This window comes from Octodon degus, unplaced genomic scaffold (assembly GCF_000260255.1).
Source record: "Octodon degus isolate 3935 unplaced genomic scaffold, OctDeg1.0 scaffold00107, whole genome shotgun sequence".
NCBI classification, from domain to species: Eukaryota; Metazoa; Chordata; class Mammalia; order Rodentia; family Octodontidae; genus Octodon; species Octodon degus.
This window is the reverse complement of record NW_004524683.1, coordinates 9591419-9608315: the sequence shown is the minus strand read 5'-3', so window position 1 is coordinate 9608315 and position 16897 is coordinate 9591419. Positions and strand designations below refer to the sequence as shown.

The following is a 16897-nucleotide window of genomic DNA, read 5'->3' as shown; positions in this document are numbered from 1 at the left end:
ATAAATAAATAAATAAAATTAAAAAAAAAAAAAAAGACTGGGCATAGTGGTATGCACCTGTAATCCCAGCTCTTGGGAGGCTGTAAACAGGTGGATCTAGTAGTGAGACCTTAACTTTCTACTAAAGTCTGATCTAGTAGTGTGACCCTGAATAGCCTGTAGACCCTTCCCGAAAATACAAAAAAAAGAAAAAAGAAAAAAAAACTTTCAGGGCTGTAAATGTAGTTGGGTGGTAAAGCACTTGGCTGGCATGCTCGAAACTGTGGGTTTGACTCAGCACTTGAAGAAAAACAAAAGCAAAATAGCAACAACAAGAAAAACCTTCACTGGCCCCTCATCCCCTACAGGTAATTCTCCATTTCTCCATTCCACTTTGTCACCCTTTCCTTTCGTTCTCATTTGATCCCTTTCTAGTCAGATGTCCTCCTCCTTCCTCTGAGATGACTTTTGTCAAGGTCCCTAGTGACGTCCCCATTGCCAAATCCAACAGCCAATCGGCAATCTGAATCATTGCCTTCTTCTTGCAGCACTTTCTTCCTCCGGCTTCCGGACCTCTGGGCAGTCTCCTCGTTCCTTTTCCACTTCACTGCCTGCTCCTCTCTCTCACTTCTGGTCTCTGGAGCACTGCTGGGCTTGGGCCTCGGGTTCGTTCTCCTCTTCATCTGCACTCCTTCCACACGTGATCTCACTTTCTCTCGTGTCTTCCTGACAACTCTGCTGTGGCACGCACATCTTTTCCCAGCCCAGGCTGCTCCCGGAGCCTCACACTTGCATGCCCAGCAGACATCTCCAGTCGGCAGTTCACATGTGCAAGTCAAAACAGAACCACTGATCCTTGTAATGGCACAGGCCCAAATAATTGCCTCCTTTATCTCTGCCGTATCAGTAAATGGCTACTTCAGTTTCCCATTTGGATCAGGCCCAAAACCCCAGGGTCACTCTTCACTCCTTTCTTTCACATCCAGCACACAGCATATCACAGAGCCTGTTGGTTCTGCCATCTGAAGATACTCAAATTCTGACGATTTGTCTCCATCTCCACCACCACCACCACCACCCCTTGCCACGGATCAAACTTAGGACCTTGAGCTTGCCAAGCAAGCACTTATTCCACTGAGCTATCTCCTGGGCCACATCTCTACCACATTTCCCTGACCCTAGCCTCCATTCTCTCTCCCCTAGATAACTGCAAGTCTCCTAAGGTCATCCCACTCTTGCCCAAGGGCCTCTCAATTTGTAAATCAAATTCCATGATTCTCTGACGCTCCTGCTTCAGAGAAAATCAGAACCCCTTACAAAGGCGGAGCAGACCTGCATGACCTGGCCTCCTCCTGTACCTCTCTGATCTCATACCCTACTTTCTCCCCTCTAGTCTTCAGCCTCCCCACTCCAGCATCAACAGCCTTTGCTCTTGTTCCTCCTCCAGGCCGGGATTCATTTTCCCAGACTCTCCCTCAACGTCAGCCACAGTTTGGATTCTGACTTTCTTTTGGCCTCTTGCCACACTCTCTCCACACTCTCACCCATCACCCTCCCTTCTGGCACCCTCTACCCCTTTTTCTTGCTTTATTTTCCTACATAGATTTGTACCTGAAATGTCATGTGCTGATTTATTGTTGACTCTCTGTGTTGCACACTAGAATGTAAGCTTTGTAAGGAAGACTTTGCCTTATTCACTACTCTTTCCCCCAATGAGCATTTATATGATAGATGCTCAATAAATACTTGTTGAATTAATTCATTAGTTGGAAAGCGTTTCAGTCTTCCCTCCCCAGTGGCTGCAGCCCTGTACAGGGAGGTGTCCCTTCCATGCCTCTCTCCATCTTCTAATAGCCTCCTGGCCACCACCTGGGCCCCTCCCTCCCCAGGGCCCACCAGGCCTTCTAATCGCTCCTGCTGCAGAGGGAGGGGCTGTGCTGAAGAGAGAGATGGGAGGGAGGAGCTCCATCTGGTGTCCAGGAAGACCGGGAACAGCCTGGAGTGGGCTGTTCTGAGTCTACCCCTGAGTACCCCAGTGTAGGGCTAGGAAGCCCTGGAATCAGGCACCTTCAAGTACGCTGACTCTCGTCTCTTCTCCTCTGTTATAAGAGGGTGGGCTCAAGGGCCCCAGATTCTCTTGGTTTAACCACCTAAGCTGGACTGGCACAGTCAGGGCCTCCAGACTGCGAAAGCAGGGGGTTGGGGTGGCGGAGACAATGGACAGCTCAGAGCCAGCTCCTTCTGCACCAGCCTGAAGTGACACAATGGTACAAAGGGCGAGTCTTGTGCTGGAGGGAAGGGGGTGGGAGAGGCTTTGTCCTGCAGTTTTATACATTGCTGGGGGGGGTGGGGGTTGTTGGAGATGGGAGGGTGGTAAGGGGCTGTCAGTATAGGGAGGAGTAGAGTGGTGCTGAGGCCCTGGAAAGTTTTTGAATTTCAATCAGATTGGCTTTGAAAGAGTTTGGCTTTTGTTGAAAGAAAGAGAAAGGTTAATGCTATAGTTGAGGGGGAGGGGTGGGCTCTTGGAGATAGAGTCCTGTTTGCTGGCGGTCAGCTGTGGGACTGGCAGCAAGACTGCGATGGGCGGGCAGGGCAAGACTAAAGAGTGCCTGTCAGAGAAGGGTAACCTGGTCGGTAGGGGAGGCCATCTGGGGATGAGCAGGATGATTTCTTTCTCCCTGCTGTATGTCTTATACAGCTTTTCACTTTTTAAGCCAGAAGAGAATGAAGTTCTCTCCCTCTCTCCCCCTACATCCCCACCCAATCACAGGACCAAAGCCTTTGCTCAGACTGACTTTGTGACTAGTACAGGCTTGGTGGGGGCCTCTGGACCTCTCAGTATTGAGGAATCAGCTGTTCCCCTGTTGCTGGCTTTCCTAGCCCTCCTGTGTACTCTGCCTCCTGCAAAGAGCTATTGCAACCTTTGAAATAGACAACATATTCCTTCCTCAAAGTTGAGGGAAAAAAGAGAAAGGATAGGGTCCTGGCAGGATTAGCTGGGAAGCAGGACCTGGCACCCTACAGCTCTGTGCCCCTGGCCTCCAGCCATGCCAAGTGTCTCATTGTGACAGGTACCTGCATGCATGCACACAGACACACACTTTTTGTAGCCCCTAGCTGAGGCTGCAGTGTGATCTAGAATTCTGGGGCCTAGTAAAGAGGTCTGTGGGGATTTGCACTCTGAATGGCACTCTGTGTGTTCCCAGTTCCATGGGTTATGGGTTCTGCCTATGAGAACCCGAGGCCCAATCCCTGAACTCCATCCTGGAAATATTTGAGAGGAAAAAAATCAGAAGAGGAAAGAAAGAAAATACAAAAATAGCATTATTTGATAAGATTATAGTCACATTTTTTCTTTAATGCAACTCAGATATAAAAATTTGTCCCACCAAGCAAGCAAGAAAGAAGTGTGGACTGAAAATTCAGGCTAAGGAAAAAAAGTGTGTGTGTGTGTGTGTGTGTGTATGTGTGTTGTGTGTGTGTGTGTGTGTGTGTGTGTGTGTGTGTGTGTGTGTATGTGTGTATTACTGGGAACTGAACACAAGGACCTTACATTGAGCTACCTTTCCAGGAGCTCATTTATTTTTTTCTATTCTGAAATAGGATCTCTAAGTTGCTAAATTGCCCAAACTGGGCTCAAACTTTCAATCCTCCAGCCTCAACCTCCCAGTATGCTGGGATTATAGGCTTATGCCACCACACCTGGTTTCATGTGTCCATTTTCACATGCATGAGTTAGTGAGCCGGAAGATGCCCAGGACAGGTCTGTCCACCACCATACTGATAATATGCTGCCGGTTGCTTTTGCCATCTGGTTTGAAGAAAAAAGAAAAACATCCCAGACCTCATCACCACTACCATCTCTAGGAGAGAGGTGGAGAGAGGCCTGAGAAAATATATCTAAGGCCAGTGATCTGACCTCTGCACCAGTAACATCGATGTCACCTGAGAACTTCGAGGTGCACTCTCAGGGCCTACCCAGGTTACTGAGGCCCTCCGAATGATTCTGATGCTTCCTGAAGTCCTGCCACACTGATAAATGAGGCCATTCTTTTCTTTTAGGCCATTCTTAACTAGGTTATTCTGATGCTTCTTAAAAATAATTGGTTCTGGGTAGATGACAGACCTATGGGTCAATTAGTTCTTAGACTCATCTGCCCGAAAAGGTAGATACAAATGGCTGTTACGCAGAAGCTTTAGAGGCCATGCCATCTAGGGTCTCCTTGGATCACTACCAGCCTTCTCTGGGGCCCAGCAGGTGCAGAGGTGGGTGGCATGCAAGCTGACCATCTGCTACCATTAGTCCCTGGGAGATTCCTCTAGAAACTTAGACTTATAGTAACACCTAACACAGTCTGCTTCTGTGGAGTCTATGGAGGGGCACCACTGTGCACGGTTGCTTAGCACTGCGAAAGACAAAGGGGAACGAGCCAAGGCCCGTCTCTCACATTTGATTTTTACAGATAGTATCTGATACCTCAAAGACAAGGCATAAGAGGCCCCCAGCACCTGTATCTCGCTGCCATCTGCATCTTTCTTGGCATAGACTGACAGTTTCTTTTTGAAAAAGCCTTTCGCCAAAACCACGTGACCACTCCTGTCTTGGGAAGTTGGCATCTGTCCTTTTCCTATTTGTCTCTCTGGACTCTGCCCCTTCCAGGTCTCCCTTTCACCTTGAACTGGAAACTTGGGAAGTCTTCTAGGCCATATCAAATGGATATAACCAAATTATTAGTTTTGAACTGTGAAAGCAAGGCTAAAAGTTCCTTTTAGAAGGAAAGGGAAATTAACATTATGTAGACACTAAAAGCTACACACTACCTCACTGCTTTACACCACACATCTCACACAACCTCCTCACAACCCGGCACAGCAAGCCCCCATTGTATCATAAGGAATTGGGAGAGTCTGTTCCCTGCCAGGCTCATATAGCTTTCAAATAGCCATCAGGATTTGAACCTGGGTCTGACTGACATGAGCACATGTGTGTTCCTTTTTACCACAGTCTCAGGAGAGTTCCTTCAGGCCCTGGCTGCCTCCCAGGCAACTCCAAGGAAATGGGCTCTTGGCTTCTTAGGCTCTGGTTAGACTGCCCCTTGGTCACCTGGTTGCTCCTGACTGGCTGGGCTGTCTACCTCTGGCTCTAGGAGGCTCCCTGGAGAGAGAGGGCTGGTGCAACCACCAGGCCTCTGGACAGGTTGCTGCATGCGTCCCTCCATCCAGCATTAACCCCTGCGGCTGGCCCGCAGCAGGGAAGCTTTCTTGCCTGGCTCTGCTCAGACTGCTCGCTTGCCTGAGTTTGCATTATTTATTTAATGTCTTGTACCGTAAATAATGGTAACTTTATGGTTATTAGGAACGGGTTAAGGTACATGCGGGTAGCACCAGGCTGCCTTCAAAAGGAACAGTCCTGGCATAAAATGTTGCGATAATTGCTTTACTGCTGAGTGTTGGTCTTTATTTTGTGTCTGATTTGTCCCTTAAGCCAGCGTAACATTCTCCCCATGGCAGGAGAATGCAGAGAGCAAATTGAAGGGCTGAGCATGAACAATGAGACATGGCGCACTGCTGGGTTTTTCTTTTTTCCTCTTTCTTCGTTTCTCCCTTGACCTCCCTCCGATCCTCTCCGCGCCCCTCCCCCATGCACTTCCCAGCGCCCCGCCCACGCTGGTTGGCGCAATCCTCCCCACCCTTGACACTTCTCCAAGGTATCCTGTCTTACCCACTTATTTTGAAAATTAGGTTAATACACCACTCCTATTCCTTCCTCCTTCTCTGGGCAGCAAACAAGACAAAACAAAAGAATAATCACATCAAAAAAGCCTTCCTCCACATGAACCCAGGCACCCCAGCCCAAAGGGTTTTGTCTCTTTCATTTTTTACAAGGGGTGTGTCTCCTGGCCTTAGAGGTAAGACACCACCTCGAAGTCCTTTCCGGTCCTCAGAGAGAGCTGTATGCAGCAGGGTAGGCTCTGCAGCTCCTACCTGCTATCTGCCAGAGTGCTGGTCTCCTGGACCACTGGACTTTCTCTTCTCTGCACACTGTCATGCCATGGAAGGCAACTACTGGCTCTGCCCACTACATGCCATACCTAAATTTCTTTGGTCTGTGGAGGGAAGTGGTCGTCTGGGGCTGTGGGGATGGTTTGGGACAGCATGGCTCAGCCTTTTGCTTTTCCAGAGAGGATTCTCCTCTGTTCCTCTGTTGGCCCCTGAGGGCTGCTCTTAGACCCTGGCAACATCCCACAGGCTGGATGGGCCAAAGAAAGTGCATCCTCTCTGCAGAGAAGGTCCAGTCCCTCAGCAAGATGCCCTGGCTCACACAGGCCTCTCTGAGCAAGGACACTGGCTTGGTCCTCAGGAGCCCTGCTCATTTTCCTTCTCTCCTGACCTGCCCAGGTGGCAAAACTGTAGAGCCCAGAGTTCCTTGGAAACTTTCTGTCTCCCCTTCTTCTAAAATACAGCCAAAAATACCTGCCTCATGGAATTCTTATGCCCATCAAAAGGCAATAATGGGAGACTATAAACTCCCAAGCCAATGGGTACCTCAGACTCCTTCTATACTCTGGCCAAAGTCAAGTGGCTCTTCTGGGTTAAGAGGAGATAGAAATGGAGATTTGAGGGCACAGACAGGTGGGGGCACTACAGCCCCATATCTCCCCTAGAAAAGAGTACTGGCTACCCTTCCCCATGGCCCAGGGATGGGGCAGATACAAGGGGCTGCCCGGCCCTTAGAAGGATGCAGCTGACTTAGATGGGTGCTACTGGGGGGGGTGGTGACTTCCTGAGGACCACCAGCTGCATCCTACCCTCTCTTCTCTGCCTCTTACTCCTCTGCCTCGTCTAGGTTTCCACTCTTGGCTACAGTGGAGGGACAACGAAGTCTAACCGAGTTGACCATCAGTGGCTCTCCAGGCCAAGGGGATTTGTAGTCTCTCCACTTACTCCACCTCTCCACAGCCTAGTAACTCATCAATAGCGGAAATTTGAACAAAGTGGAGAACCAGGGATGAAAGGCAAAACGCTGTGGTGATTGGGGTGGGGTACAGGGGGAAGGGGGGATGGCTTTAATTAGGGTTTCTTGGCCTCTTTAGTCCTGGGGCTGGTCGGGGTAATCCAGTTAGAGTCCTAGCCTTTCATCTCAGCTGGCCGGCCTCTCGGGGGCCCTGTCAGAGTCTTCAGGGGGCAACAAGTCTCGGGCAGGCCTGGAACAGGGTGGGGGCTGGTACCGCACTCACTTCCAGCTGGACGCAGAGGGGGGTGCGGAATGAAGCCCAGCCAGCGCAGCAGTTGGTGGTGGGCAGTGAAGTGGCCGGGGTGGGCGGCTTGGGCGCTGGGCGGCTGTCTCCTGACACCAGAAACTCTCTTTATGAAAGGATCAAGTCGGGAGCATTGTTCTCTGGGCCAGGGAACCAAAGGCTCAGAATGCTCTTTTGTGTGGAGGTGCCCCTCCACCCACTCCCCCTTCTTTTTTCTCCCTTTGAGCCACTGCTGCCTGTGCCTCTGCCCCCATGCTTGCGGGGGCATGGAGTGGTGGAGATGGGCTGGGGACAGACAGTCCTGGGGGAGCCATCTGTGCTGGGGTAGGATCCACTGGAGCTGAAAAATTAAACAGCATTTTCAATTAACTTTTCCTCTCTTGTTTGGGGGTGGGTGTGAGGGGGGTGGGGTGGGCTGGTTGAATTTAACCTTTGAAAAGCTGCGGTGGAGAGGAGGAGGAGAAAATGACCTTTCTTTCCTGAGGCAGGGCTGGGCAGGGGTGAGGGACAGTGGAATTGTTTCCTCGGGTTGGGCTGGGCAGGGGACGCACTCCTGGTGAGCATTCCTGAAAGCCCTGAGTGTCGGTGGCCAGGTCCCCTGGGGAACCATCCAGTCTGAGAGTACTCTGGGGTGAAGGTTCAAGAGAGATGGCCTGATTACCTGGGGTCAGCAGGTGGGTGAAGGCTGGGCATTGAACAGTGAGGACATTTGCCCTCCCTTTAAGGGCTACCCCTTTTTCTCTCCATCTCCCCATCTTTTCCTTAAGAAATCCTGCTTTTTCATTCTGCTCTTGGATGGATGCCCTCAAATATTGCCCAACACTGTGGAGGGACCTTGCTTTAGCTGATGCTTGACCTGCACGGGCTCTGAAGGCCTTTCCATCCTCATTCTGTTGGGATGGAAACTGAAGGGCTCAGTGTGTCAAAGGGCCCTGTCTCATGGGTAGTACTGCATCCCAAGGCTTCCGTGCCGTGTGGCCTGGGAGCTGCACTGCCTTGAGTGTCTCTACCCTCACTCCATAGATTCACCATAGGGCCTTCACTTCTTCCTGGTTCTCCAGCAGTAGAAAAAAACTTCTCTGCTGAAGAATACTCTGTAGTTTTCAAAAACCTAAGGTAAGCCTTCTTTTAATCAGTGAAGATAGATGGGAAGAATCCTTTTATGATAAGGAAACTGAGGCTCGAAGGCAGTTGCTTCTGTTAAATGAAGCATTCCCAAAATGGCACATCAGCCCCATGTAGGGATCTTTTGCACATTGTCCATCCCTACCAGTCATTCTAAAGTTCTCACCCCTCCTGTGCTTGCCTACCTTAACCTCAGGCCAGAGTACTTTAATGAAATGCAATCTTTTGCATGTTCCTTTAGATTAGTGCAGGCAGTCCCATTCATGGGTGAGAAAATCAGGAAAGCCACTCAAAGAAGTCAAGGCAAAAGAGGAATAAATCCAAAACTGTTTAAGTTTTCACCAGCTCTGGCTCTCCTCAAAGCCACTGGGAGATTAGAAAACGGACATCAAGCTGGGTATAGTTATGCAGCACTCAGGAGGTGGAGGCAGGAGAATTCAAGGCCAACCTGAATTGTGTAATGACACTGTCTCAGGAAGAGGAGAAGAGAGAAGAAAAAAGAAGAGACAAGATAAGACAGAGGAATCAGTTGCTCCTCCAGCTGTTCCAGGACACAATGGAGCATACCTTTCTTTCTCTAACTTGTCTCTTGTCTTAATTTATGCTCATCTGAGGACACTGCTCTAGCCTCAGCTTGGGACTCCCTCCCTTTCCCAAGCTATCCTCTACCAAACTGCTTCACCTGTTCATCATGTAAGTAGGCTTTCCTTTTTAGGACCCTAGCAAGTATTTCACCCCACCCTCCTATCTCAGTGAATGTACTGATTCCCAGTGAACTTTCATCCTCTGGTTCTATTTTCATATAGTACCCTGCATTTTTATACATTGACTTGGGAGAGTATTTATTTAATGTATTTAGTACAGGGTCTACAGGGTCTCACTACTCAGATCGGACTTGTAGTGATCCTCCTGTTTTCAGCCTCCCAAGCACTGGGATTACAGGCACACGCCACCATGCCCAGTCTCAATCACCATCTCAGCATATCCCCAGGGGTGGGCCAGGGTGGGGCCAGGGTGGCACGCTGGTGATCAGACCCTGTTCCTTGCTCTGCCTACGCAGGTGCTTTAATCCGCTGAGCTATCTGGCCTGCCCTTGGGAGAGTATTTAATTAAGAGCTCACTTCCTCCAGGTTTACGTGCTGTGAGAGCTGGTCTCTCTCTGCTTTGCTCCTATTGCTATGGGAGTCACCCAGGGACTCACCATGCTAAATGATGAATGGAAAAAGAAAAGGGAAAGGTAGCAATTCTCCGAGAAAATGAACAAAGTGAAAACCAAGATTTCATAGAGGTAAGAGTGAGGAGTAGCTATTGGTTTGAGGTCTGGGAAGTTTCTTAAGAACCCCAAAATAGAGAACAGCAGGCCAAATGATGCAGAGAACACCTTCAGGGCCAGAGGATGAGAGGGTGTGATTGATGGTGGAAGTCGTTTTTGGTGAGGCAGGGAAGCAAACAACCAATTGCAGCTTTCTGCTTCTATTTCAAAGATGCCTGTCCATTTTGGAGCCCTGAGAGCAGAGACATAGAGGAAAAACACAGAAAACTACAGCCAGTTCTGATGAAGGAGGAACAGCCTAGGATGAGGCCACCCTAAAGGAACTGGCTTTAGGAACCAGGAGGGGACAGATCCGGGGGCTTGTGGACAAGAGGGAAAACCAGCAGGGATGGAGAGGAACTTTAGTGAAGCATTAGGGAGGATAAACATGTTTAGCAGCAGACTGAGAATGAGGTGAAGGAAGAGGTGGGGAAGACCCGTGCGCAAGGAGACCGCTAATAAATGAAGGGTGGCGGAGATTCATCTTGCCTCCTACAGGGCAGAGATACTCAGCTCATTTTTTAGATCAGTCTTTAAGAAGAAAAATGACCAAAAGGAATTTGGATAATTAGGAAGTAAATGCAGACTGTGCAAAAATCGTTACTGATAGAAAGCAGGTAAGAGAATACTCAGAAAATATAAAGGTTTCACAAATCAGCAAGTCAGGGTGACATCCATCACGAGGTATTAAGGCCAGTGTTCTGGGAACATGCTATGTGGGGCGCTGATTGAGCCACTTATAATTATGTCTGGAAAATCATAGTAAGTAAAAGGGGCCATCAGAAGCCCGGGAAGTAAAACAGATGTAACTCCTGTCAACTAAAAAGTGATGCAACCGTCCTAAAAATCTTCATCCATTCAGTTTGAAACCAGATTCAGTCTAAGGGGACAATGTCTGTCATCTCCAGAAGGAAAACAAAATAGTGATTGTTTGGGGGGGGGTATGCATGTGTGTGGTGTGTGTGCGTGTGTATGCATGTGTGTAAGTATGCCTAAGGGCCAAACCACACCAAGCAGAATAACACTATGTGATCAAATTGGAAACAGAAAAACAGATGTGTTGTAACGGGCATGCCACAAGTGGCTGCTGTTAAAACAGGTTCAGGATTTTGCTGGTGGTGTAGGTATGCAGATGGAAACTGCGTGGAAAAGAAAGATCAGTGGCAGGGAACGGATTCAGGGCAAGGGATTCCTTCCCGATGAACATTTAAAGAGATCTCCTTTTGGATGAGGAGTGAACAGCACGTAACTAAAGAAGCTGATGGGTGGGTGTGGCGGAGGAATAATACAGGAATCCAGAGAAGTCATGGACTTGAGCACTTCATCGTGGGGGGAGGGGCAGGTTGGAACAAATGAACATATTTTAGGGAAAAAAATCCCCTTCTCATCAGAGACAGTCATAGGAAAGCCCAGGAAGCTGCCCTGATGTGGGGATACATGCCCCAAATTTGGGTGTGGAGTTCTTGGGGCTAGAAGGGAGGTGACGTGAGGGGGTGGTTTCAAACACTGTGGGGAAGGCCCCTAGGGCACTCTGTGAGTGGGCATGGCCTCTCAGGGTAATGACTCTAACTGGCTCCACAGCCCCAGCACCCTACACACTTTTACAAGGTTAAAGCAACAGCTTGAACCTGTATGGGGTGAGCATTTGTTTCCTTTCCAGATTGCCAGCTAATGAGGAAAGATTAAAGGAGCTAAATCTGTTTAGCTTGGCTAAGTGACGGCTGAGGCGGCGGGAGTGGAGAGGCATGCTGAGCCTGCCTGCATAGGCTGGAGTGCGGTAAGTGTCTGCAGATTTCAGGAAGGTGTGACCACAATGCAGGAAGAGCGTCCAACCCAGGAGGTACCAGGAGCTCTGCATCCAGTGCTGGGAAGAAGGGCACCGAGCAGCTAGGCGACCTGAGGGGAGGACAGTGTGAAGGCTGGGAACACCTCAGCCAAGCCAAGGGAGGGATCAGGGCTTTGTGACCCAAAGCTCTAGGCCCTGTCCCAACCAGCCTGCTTTGGCTGCCTTCTGCTAACAGCATCTTCAGCTTTCCTGAAGTTCTTCTCTGGCCCACTGCCCCTACCACAGCCAGTGCCCTGGAGACCAAAAGGGTCACCCTACTTTTTGGCCTGTGACATTCTCAGTACCTGGCGTGGCAACTCATAGCTATTCTTTGGTGAGGTCTTCCTAAGATTCTTCTAAGGCTGCGGGATGTGAATCTGTGAGAACTCTCCTAGGGGCAGAAAGAACTCCCCCATCCCCAAGGGGGACAGCGCAACTGGTGAGGCTCAGGGTTTATCGCCCCAAGGCTTCCCAGGCGTAGGCCTTGGCCCTTGAACAAGCTGGGCTGCCTCCCTCAATACTTCCTGTTGGCAATCTCATGGTTAAACACTTAAACAATCGTTCTTTCTCCTCTTTTTTTCTCTCCCCCTCTCTTTTTCTCTCTCTTCTTTTCAGAGTTGACAGGGGCCAAATAAAGGCCCTTTTAAAAAAAACACACAAAACAATTTTGTCCCTTCTGAAAGTGATGGAGTGAAAGTGAGTGCAGATTATAGGCCTGTGAGGCGAGGGCCTTCCAGTCGGGGGGAGAAGCAGTGACATGATGGGAACCTAATGGCAGTAATTGGCCCTGGCTTTGACAGGACCCATATCACAGCTCAGGAAAAGAGAGATGTTTAAAGTAAAAATTTACACAAAATTATATGTTTTCGGGGTGAAAAAGACTGTTTGGATTTCATTTTTTTTCTTCCTCTTCTTCCCCCTAGGGCATGTTTCATGGGTCACACTCTGCTGTGTCTGTGTGTGTGCATGTGTGTGATTGTGTGTGTGTGTGTACACACAACACACACACACCCTTGCGTCTGTCCGCCGAGGTATGTGTGTCCTATGTTCACATTGTTAATGTCTTCTAGTTTCCTCAGACAGGCATGGGCTAGCTTTGGAAATTTCTCTTTAGGAGATAGAAAAACACTAAAAGAAAGAAGGGTAAAAGAGCCACTCAAGTTACATGTTAGGGCACCCTTCATAGCTGCAGCAGAGCAGGGCTTATTGGGGCTCAATCTGCAGCTGAATGGCATCTTGTGTTTATCCCTGTAGCACTCAGTCCTGCGCATAACTAAGCAACAGCTTGGGTGATTCTGTCAGTTGGTTACTGGGCTCCCTCCGCGCTCTGTGAGCCCTCTGAGCGCAGGGCCTGTTCATCTTGCTCAGTGCCCCCATCCAGCCCTCGGCCCAGTGCTCAGCACACAGCAGCAGCCTTTTAATGATTTGTGAAGTGAGTGACCTAAAATAAGGAATGGTATTGGGAGAGTAGCTGTGTTCAAAGAGCATGCCTTCCTGAGGATAAAATGCTGAGAAATCAGGCTTTTGTCCAGGTACCAGGACATCCAGATAATAGATTCTTCACTGCATATTCAGTGCAGTTTCCCAGAAGGACTTCAAAAGTGGCAGGGAAGCTGCCATATTGCACGTTCCTCCCTGGTTCCAGGCAGTAAAGACCTTCTACATGGTGGACATGAGTGGGAGCTCCATGGTCAAACCCACTGGCTCCTGAATGCTAGCAGCTGTTTCCAGTGGAGAAACATTTCCACTGAGGATGCTAGGGGTGCTGCTGCCAAGCTCTTACCTGGCACTTGGGCATCATGTATGGACCCAAGCTGGCAGTCTATTTTTCAGATTTTCAATTTTTTAAACTCTTTTTATTATTTATTTACTTACTTACTTTGTTCATTTGGAGACAGAATATACTCACTATGTAGTTTGGGCTGTCCTTGAACTCACTATGTAGCCCACACTGGCCTCAAATTCAGTGATCCTCCTGCCTCAGCCTCCCAAATGCTGGGATTATAGGTGTATACCACCACATCCAACCTATTTTTGAGATGTTTAAAAAAGATATCCTTTTTCACTAATATATTAACAAGACCCATGAATGAAACTAAGTTGAATGCTTTCTTTACATGAGCTCAAGAAGAACCTCGAGTTACAGAGTGGTGGTAGAGGTTTTTGAGTCTATATTTACTACTTGCATGTGTTTCCTCTACCAGAACCTCAGATATTTCACTTGTGTTTAGCACCAGAGGTGGAGCTTGAAGTCAGGAAATAAGGGCTGGGAGCTTGGCTGGGCAGGAACCAGTCCTCAGGAATGGGTCAGTTGTGCAGACCACAAACAAAGAAAGGAAAGTTCAAGGGAGGACTCTGCAGGGAGTTTGTATGAAGATGGAAATCAACTGTAAAAGGCAGGTCCAGGAGGTAGGTGTAGACTGAAGACATACAGTATCTAACTGCAGGGATCAGGCCAACAACGTGTGTCTTCCATCATAACTCAGTATTAAAGAAAATCTCAGCCAGGCTGGAGAGATACCTCAGCAGCCTAAGTGCCTGCCTGGCAAGCGCAAGGACCTGGGTTCAATCCCCAGTACAGCTTGCCATGCCAGCCACAGAACTTCAAGCACGCTAAGCTGGCCCCAAAACTGGGTGTGGTGATACATGCCTATAATCCCAGCACTGGGGAGGCTGAGACAGGAGGATCACTATGAGTCCAACCTGCGTAGTGAGACCCTCTACCAAATAAATAAATAAATGATTTAAAAATGAAAATCTTGGCCTAGGGATTCCAAGATCACTAGATAAACCAGAAAACTTAGTGGATGTTTCAGACAATAAGAGATGCACAGCAGTGTCTAGGAGCAAATGGAAACACTGCTCTTAGAGCTGCGGTGGATGCTAAGATCAACCAAAGCAAGGTGAGTACAATTCAGTAGGCAGTTCATGCACTGTCCAGGTGTAGTTAATGCACTAAGTACCATGCTGATATGATAATAGTAGATGATGTATAAGTGATCTGTTGGACTGATTGCTGCAGTAGTGGAGAGGAAGAACTGATCACTTATGGCCAGAACATAGATTCTTTTTTTTTTTTTTCTCACTCAGAATGCTTTCAGGGCAGGTTTGGCTGGCTTGAGTTCTGGGGATCGAACCACAGCAACCTGAGCTGACTGATTGCTTAAGCAGGCTCTTAAAGAACTAAGCGAAGGGGCAGGCCCCCAGAACATAGATTCTTATAAACTGAAGCATTTGGGATTTTAGAACAATTTTTTGGTGCCAACATTTAAGAAGTACTCCATTCCAGGCATCAGCCTTGGTCAAGGTCCCTTAATTTGAGATGTTTCCCTTTATATGTGTGTTCAGAGTATGAATAAAGAAAAGGAAATGGATGATGTCTCATCCACAAAATCACACAGATTAAGAATACACTCTTTGCAATGTGTGGGTCCTCCTGGCTCTGAAAGTCTAGAGAGAGAGTTGAAGCTTACAGAATTTCCTTCTATTGACATTTGGCACACTGATGGCAACCTTGTCCTCACATTACCTCTATGCAGGAATATTAATATTGTAAATGACATACATTTTCCTAAAATACAGCTCTTGCACTTGGCCACAGGTGCCTCTGAGTGTCACCTGGCATGCCATTGATGCTGATCTCAGAGGAGATGCTAAAATCTTCAGTACTGCCTCCCTCTGATGTGATCTTAGCTGCTCCGCCACAGCCCCTAAAAGGATAACAAAAGAGCTGTGGGTGGTGTTTGCTTTTTCATCATCTAAACTTACTGCCTGAAATATGGAATCTCCTAGACTTAGAGGTGATGTGACATGTTTTTAAACAGATGACCTCGTCTAAGTTAAGTGCTGGAGATACATAGGTTTACAAACAGTTCCTGCATTAAAGCAATTCTTAGTCTATAGAGATAGGCCAGCCAAAGAGAAAATTTTAATATATTATGATAAGTGCTAAGACAGATGTAAGATGCAGCATCTCCTTTTTTTCCCCCAGTACTGGGGATCAAACTCAGGACCTTGCACTTCCCAGGCAAGGTTTATGCTACTGAGCTATCTCCCCAGCCCAGCATCTCCTAAAAGCAATAAGTTCCTCAATCAGCAGGGACCTCGGGAAAGGCTTCCAGATCTCACAATGGATCTTTGGGGAGGAATCTGCTACACAGAGAAAATGTGGCAGGAAGAGGGAGGGAGTTCAAGCCAAGGATGCCATGTGATTGTTGATCATGGGATTTAAGTGAACTAATCCTGTGCCTTTGTCCCTTAATAAGGTTAGCACCACCTAAGAAAGTTGCCTTCTTCATTTCTGTGGCCGTTGTGTGCAGTGTATAAGGATAATGAAAGCCAGGCCTGGTGGTGCACACACCTCTAATCCCAGTACTCCAGGAGGCTGAGACAGGAGGATCACAAGTGCCAGTCCTGCGTGGGCAACTCAGCAACTCAGGGCAACCTTATGTCAGAGTAAAACATAAAAGACTGGAAATAGCTTAGTGTGAAGGCCCTAGGTTTAATCCCCAATAAACTTTCCCCCCAGCTTAAAAAAGGATAGTGAGAAAAAGAAAAGGGCTTGGGAAATCACTAAAAAAAGAATATGCAAGTAAAATATAGAGAAAGAATAGAAAAAAAAAAGAAACCAATATTTATTGAATGTTTATTATGTACCCATTATGTAGTTTTATAATCTCATTTAATGCCATTATTTCAAATTCACAAATTAAGAAAACATGGTTCAGAGACATAAAATAATTTTTCCACCGTAACTTTAACTTCTCCTCCTTTCTTGTCTGCCATTCTCACTCTAATTCTACCCCCAGACATCTCTTGGAAGCGCCCGTTGCATGTTACCACCAGTCTGACTCTCCCACAGACATTCAGTTAGCCAGTCACAAGGCCGCTAAGCACCTTCCCACCACCCTGCTCCTTTTCCACCCACCATGGCAATTCCACACCCTGCTCCAGCCGGAAAGCTGCCATCGTGGCGCAACCCTTTCCTTTTCCTCTGCCCCACAACCATTGTACACAGCCAATCTCAAGTGCATTCATTTCTTGACTTCTCTCCCCCCACCCTCCATGCAGCCACCATCATCTGCCATCCATCACTGCTGAAAGAGTCCTCTGATTTCTCTTTTCCATTCTTGCTGCCCTCCATCCCAGCCTCTCCACCTGGCAGCCCAAGAATCTTGTTAAGATGCATGACCTCTGGAGTCAAGCCCATAACCCTTAATTTGGCAAAGGCCTGCTCCCATTTACCCTGACCCTCAGCTCACCTTGGGGTCTTTACGTCTTGCTCAGTTCACTGCCAGACCCCACTTCCTTGCATGGCTGGTTCCTTCTCACCCTTTAGGTCCTAGCTCGAGTGCCATTTCCCCAAAGGACACTTCCCAGTCCCTGTGGGAAACTGTG

The 16897-nt window shown here is 48.2% G+C and overlaps 1 protein-coding gene and 1 pseudogene across 1 annotated transcript in view; one reads left to right on the top strand and one right to left on the bottom strand.

The window, feature by feature from the left end:
- LOC105743229 overlaps positions 1–16468 on the bottom strand; it is a 19313-nt pseudogene extending 2845 nt beyond the window's left edge.
- Rnf220 (ring finger protein 220) overlaps positions 1–16897 on the top strand; it is a 243958-nt gene that overhangs the window by 97039 nt on the left and 130022 nt on the right. The gene's annotated exons all lie outside the window — the stretch shown is intronic.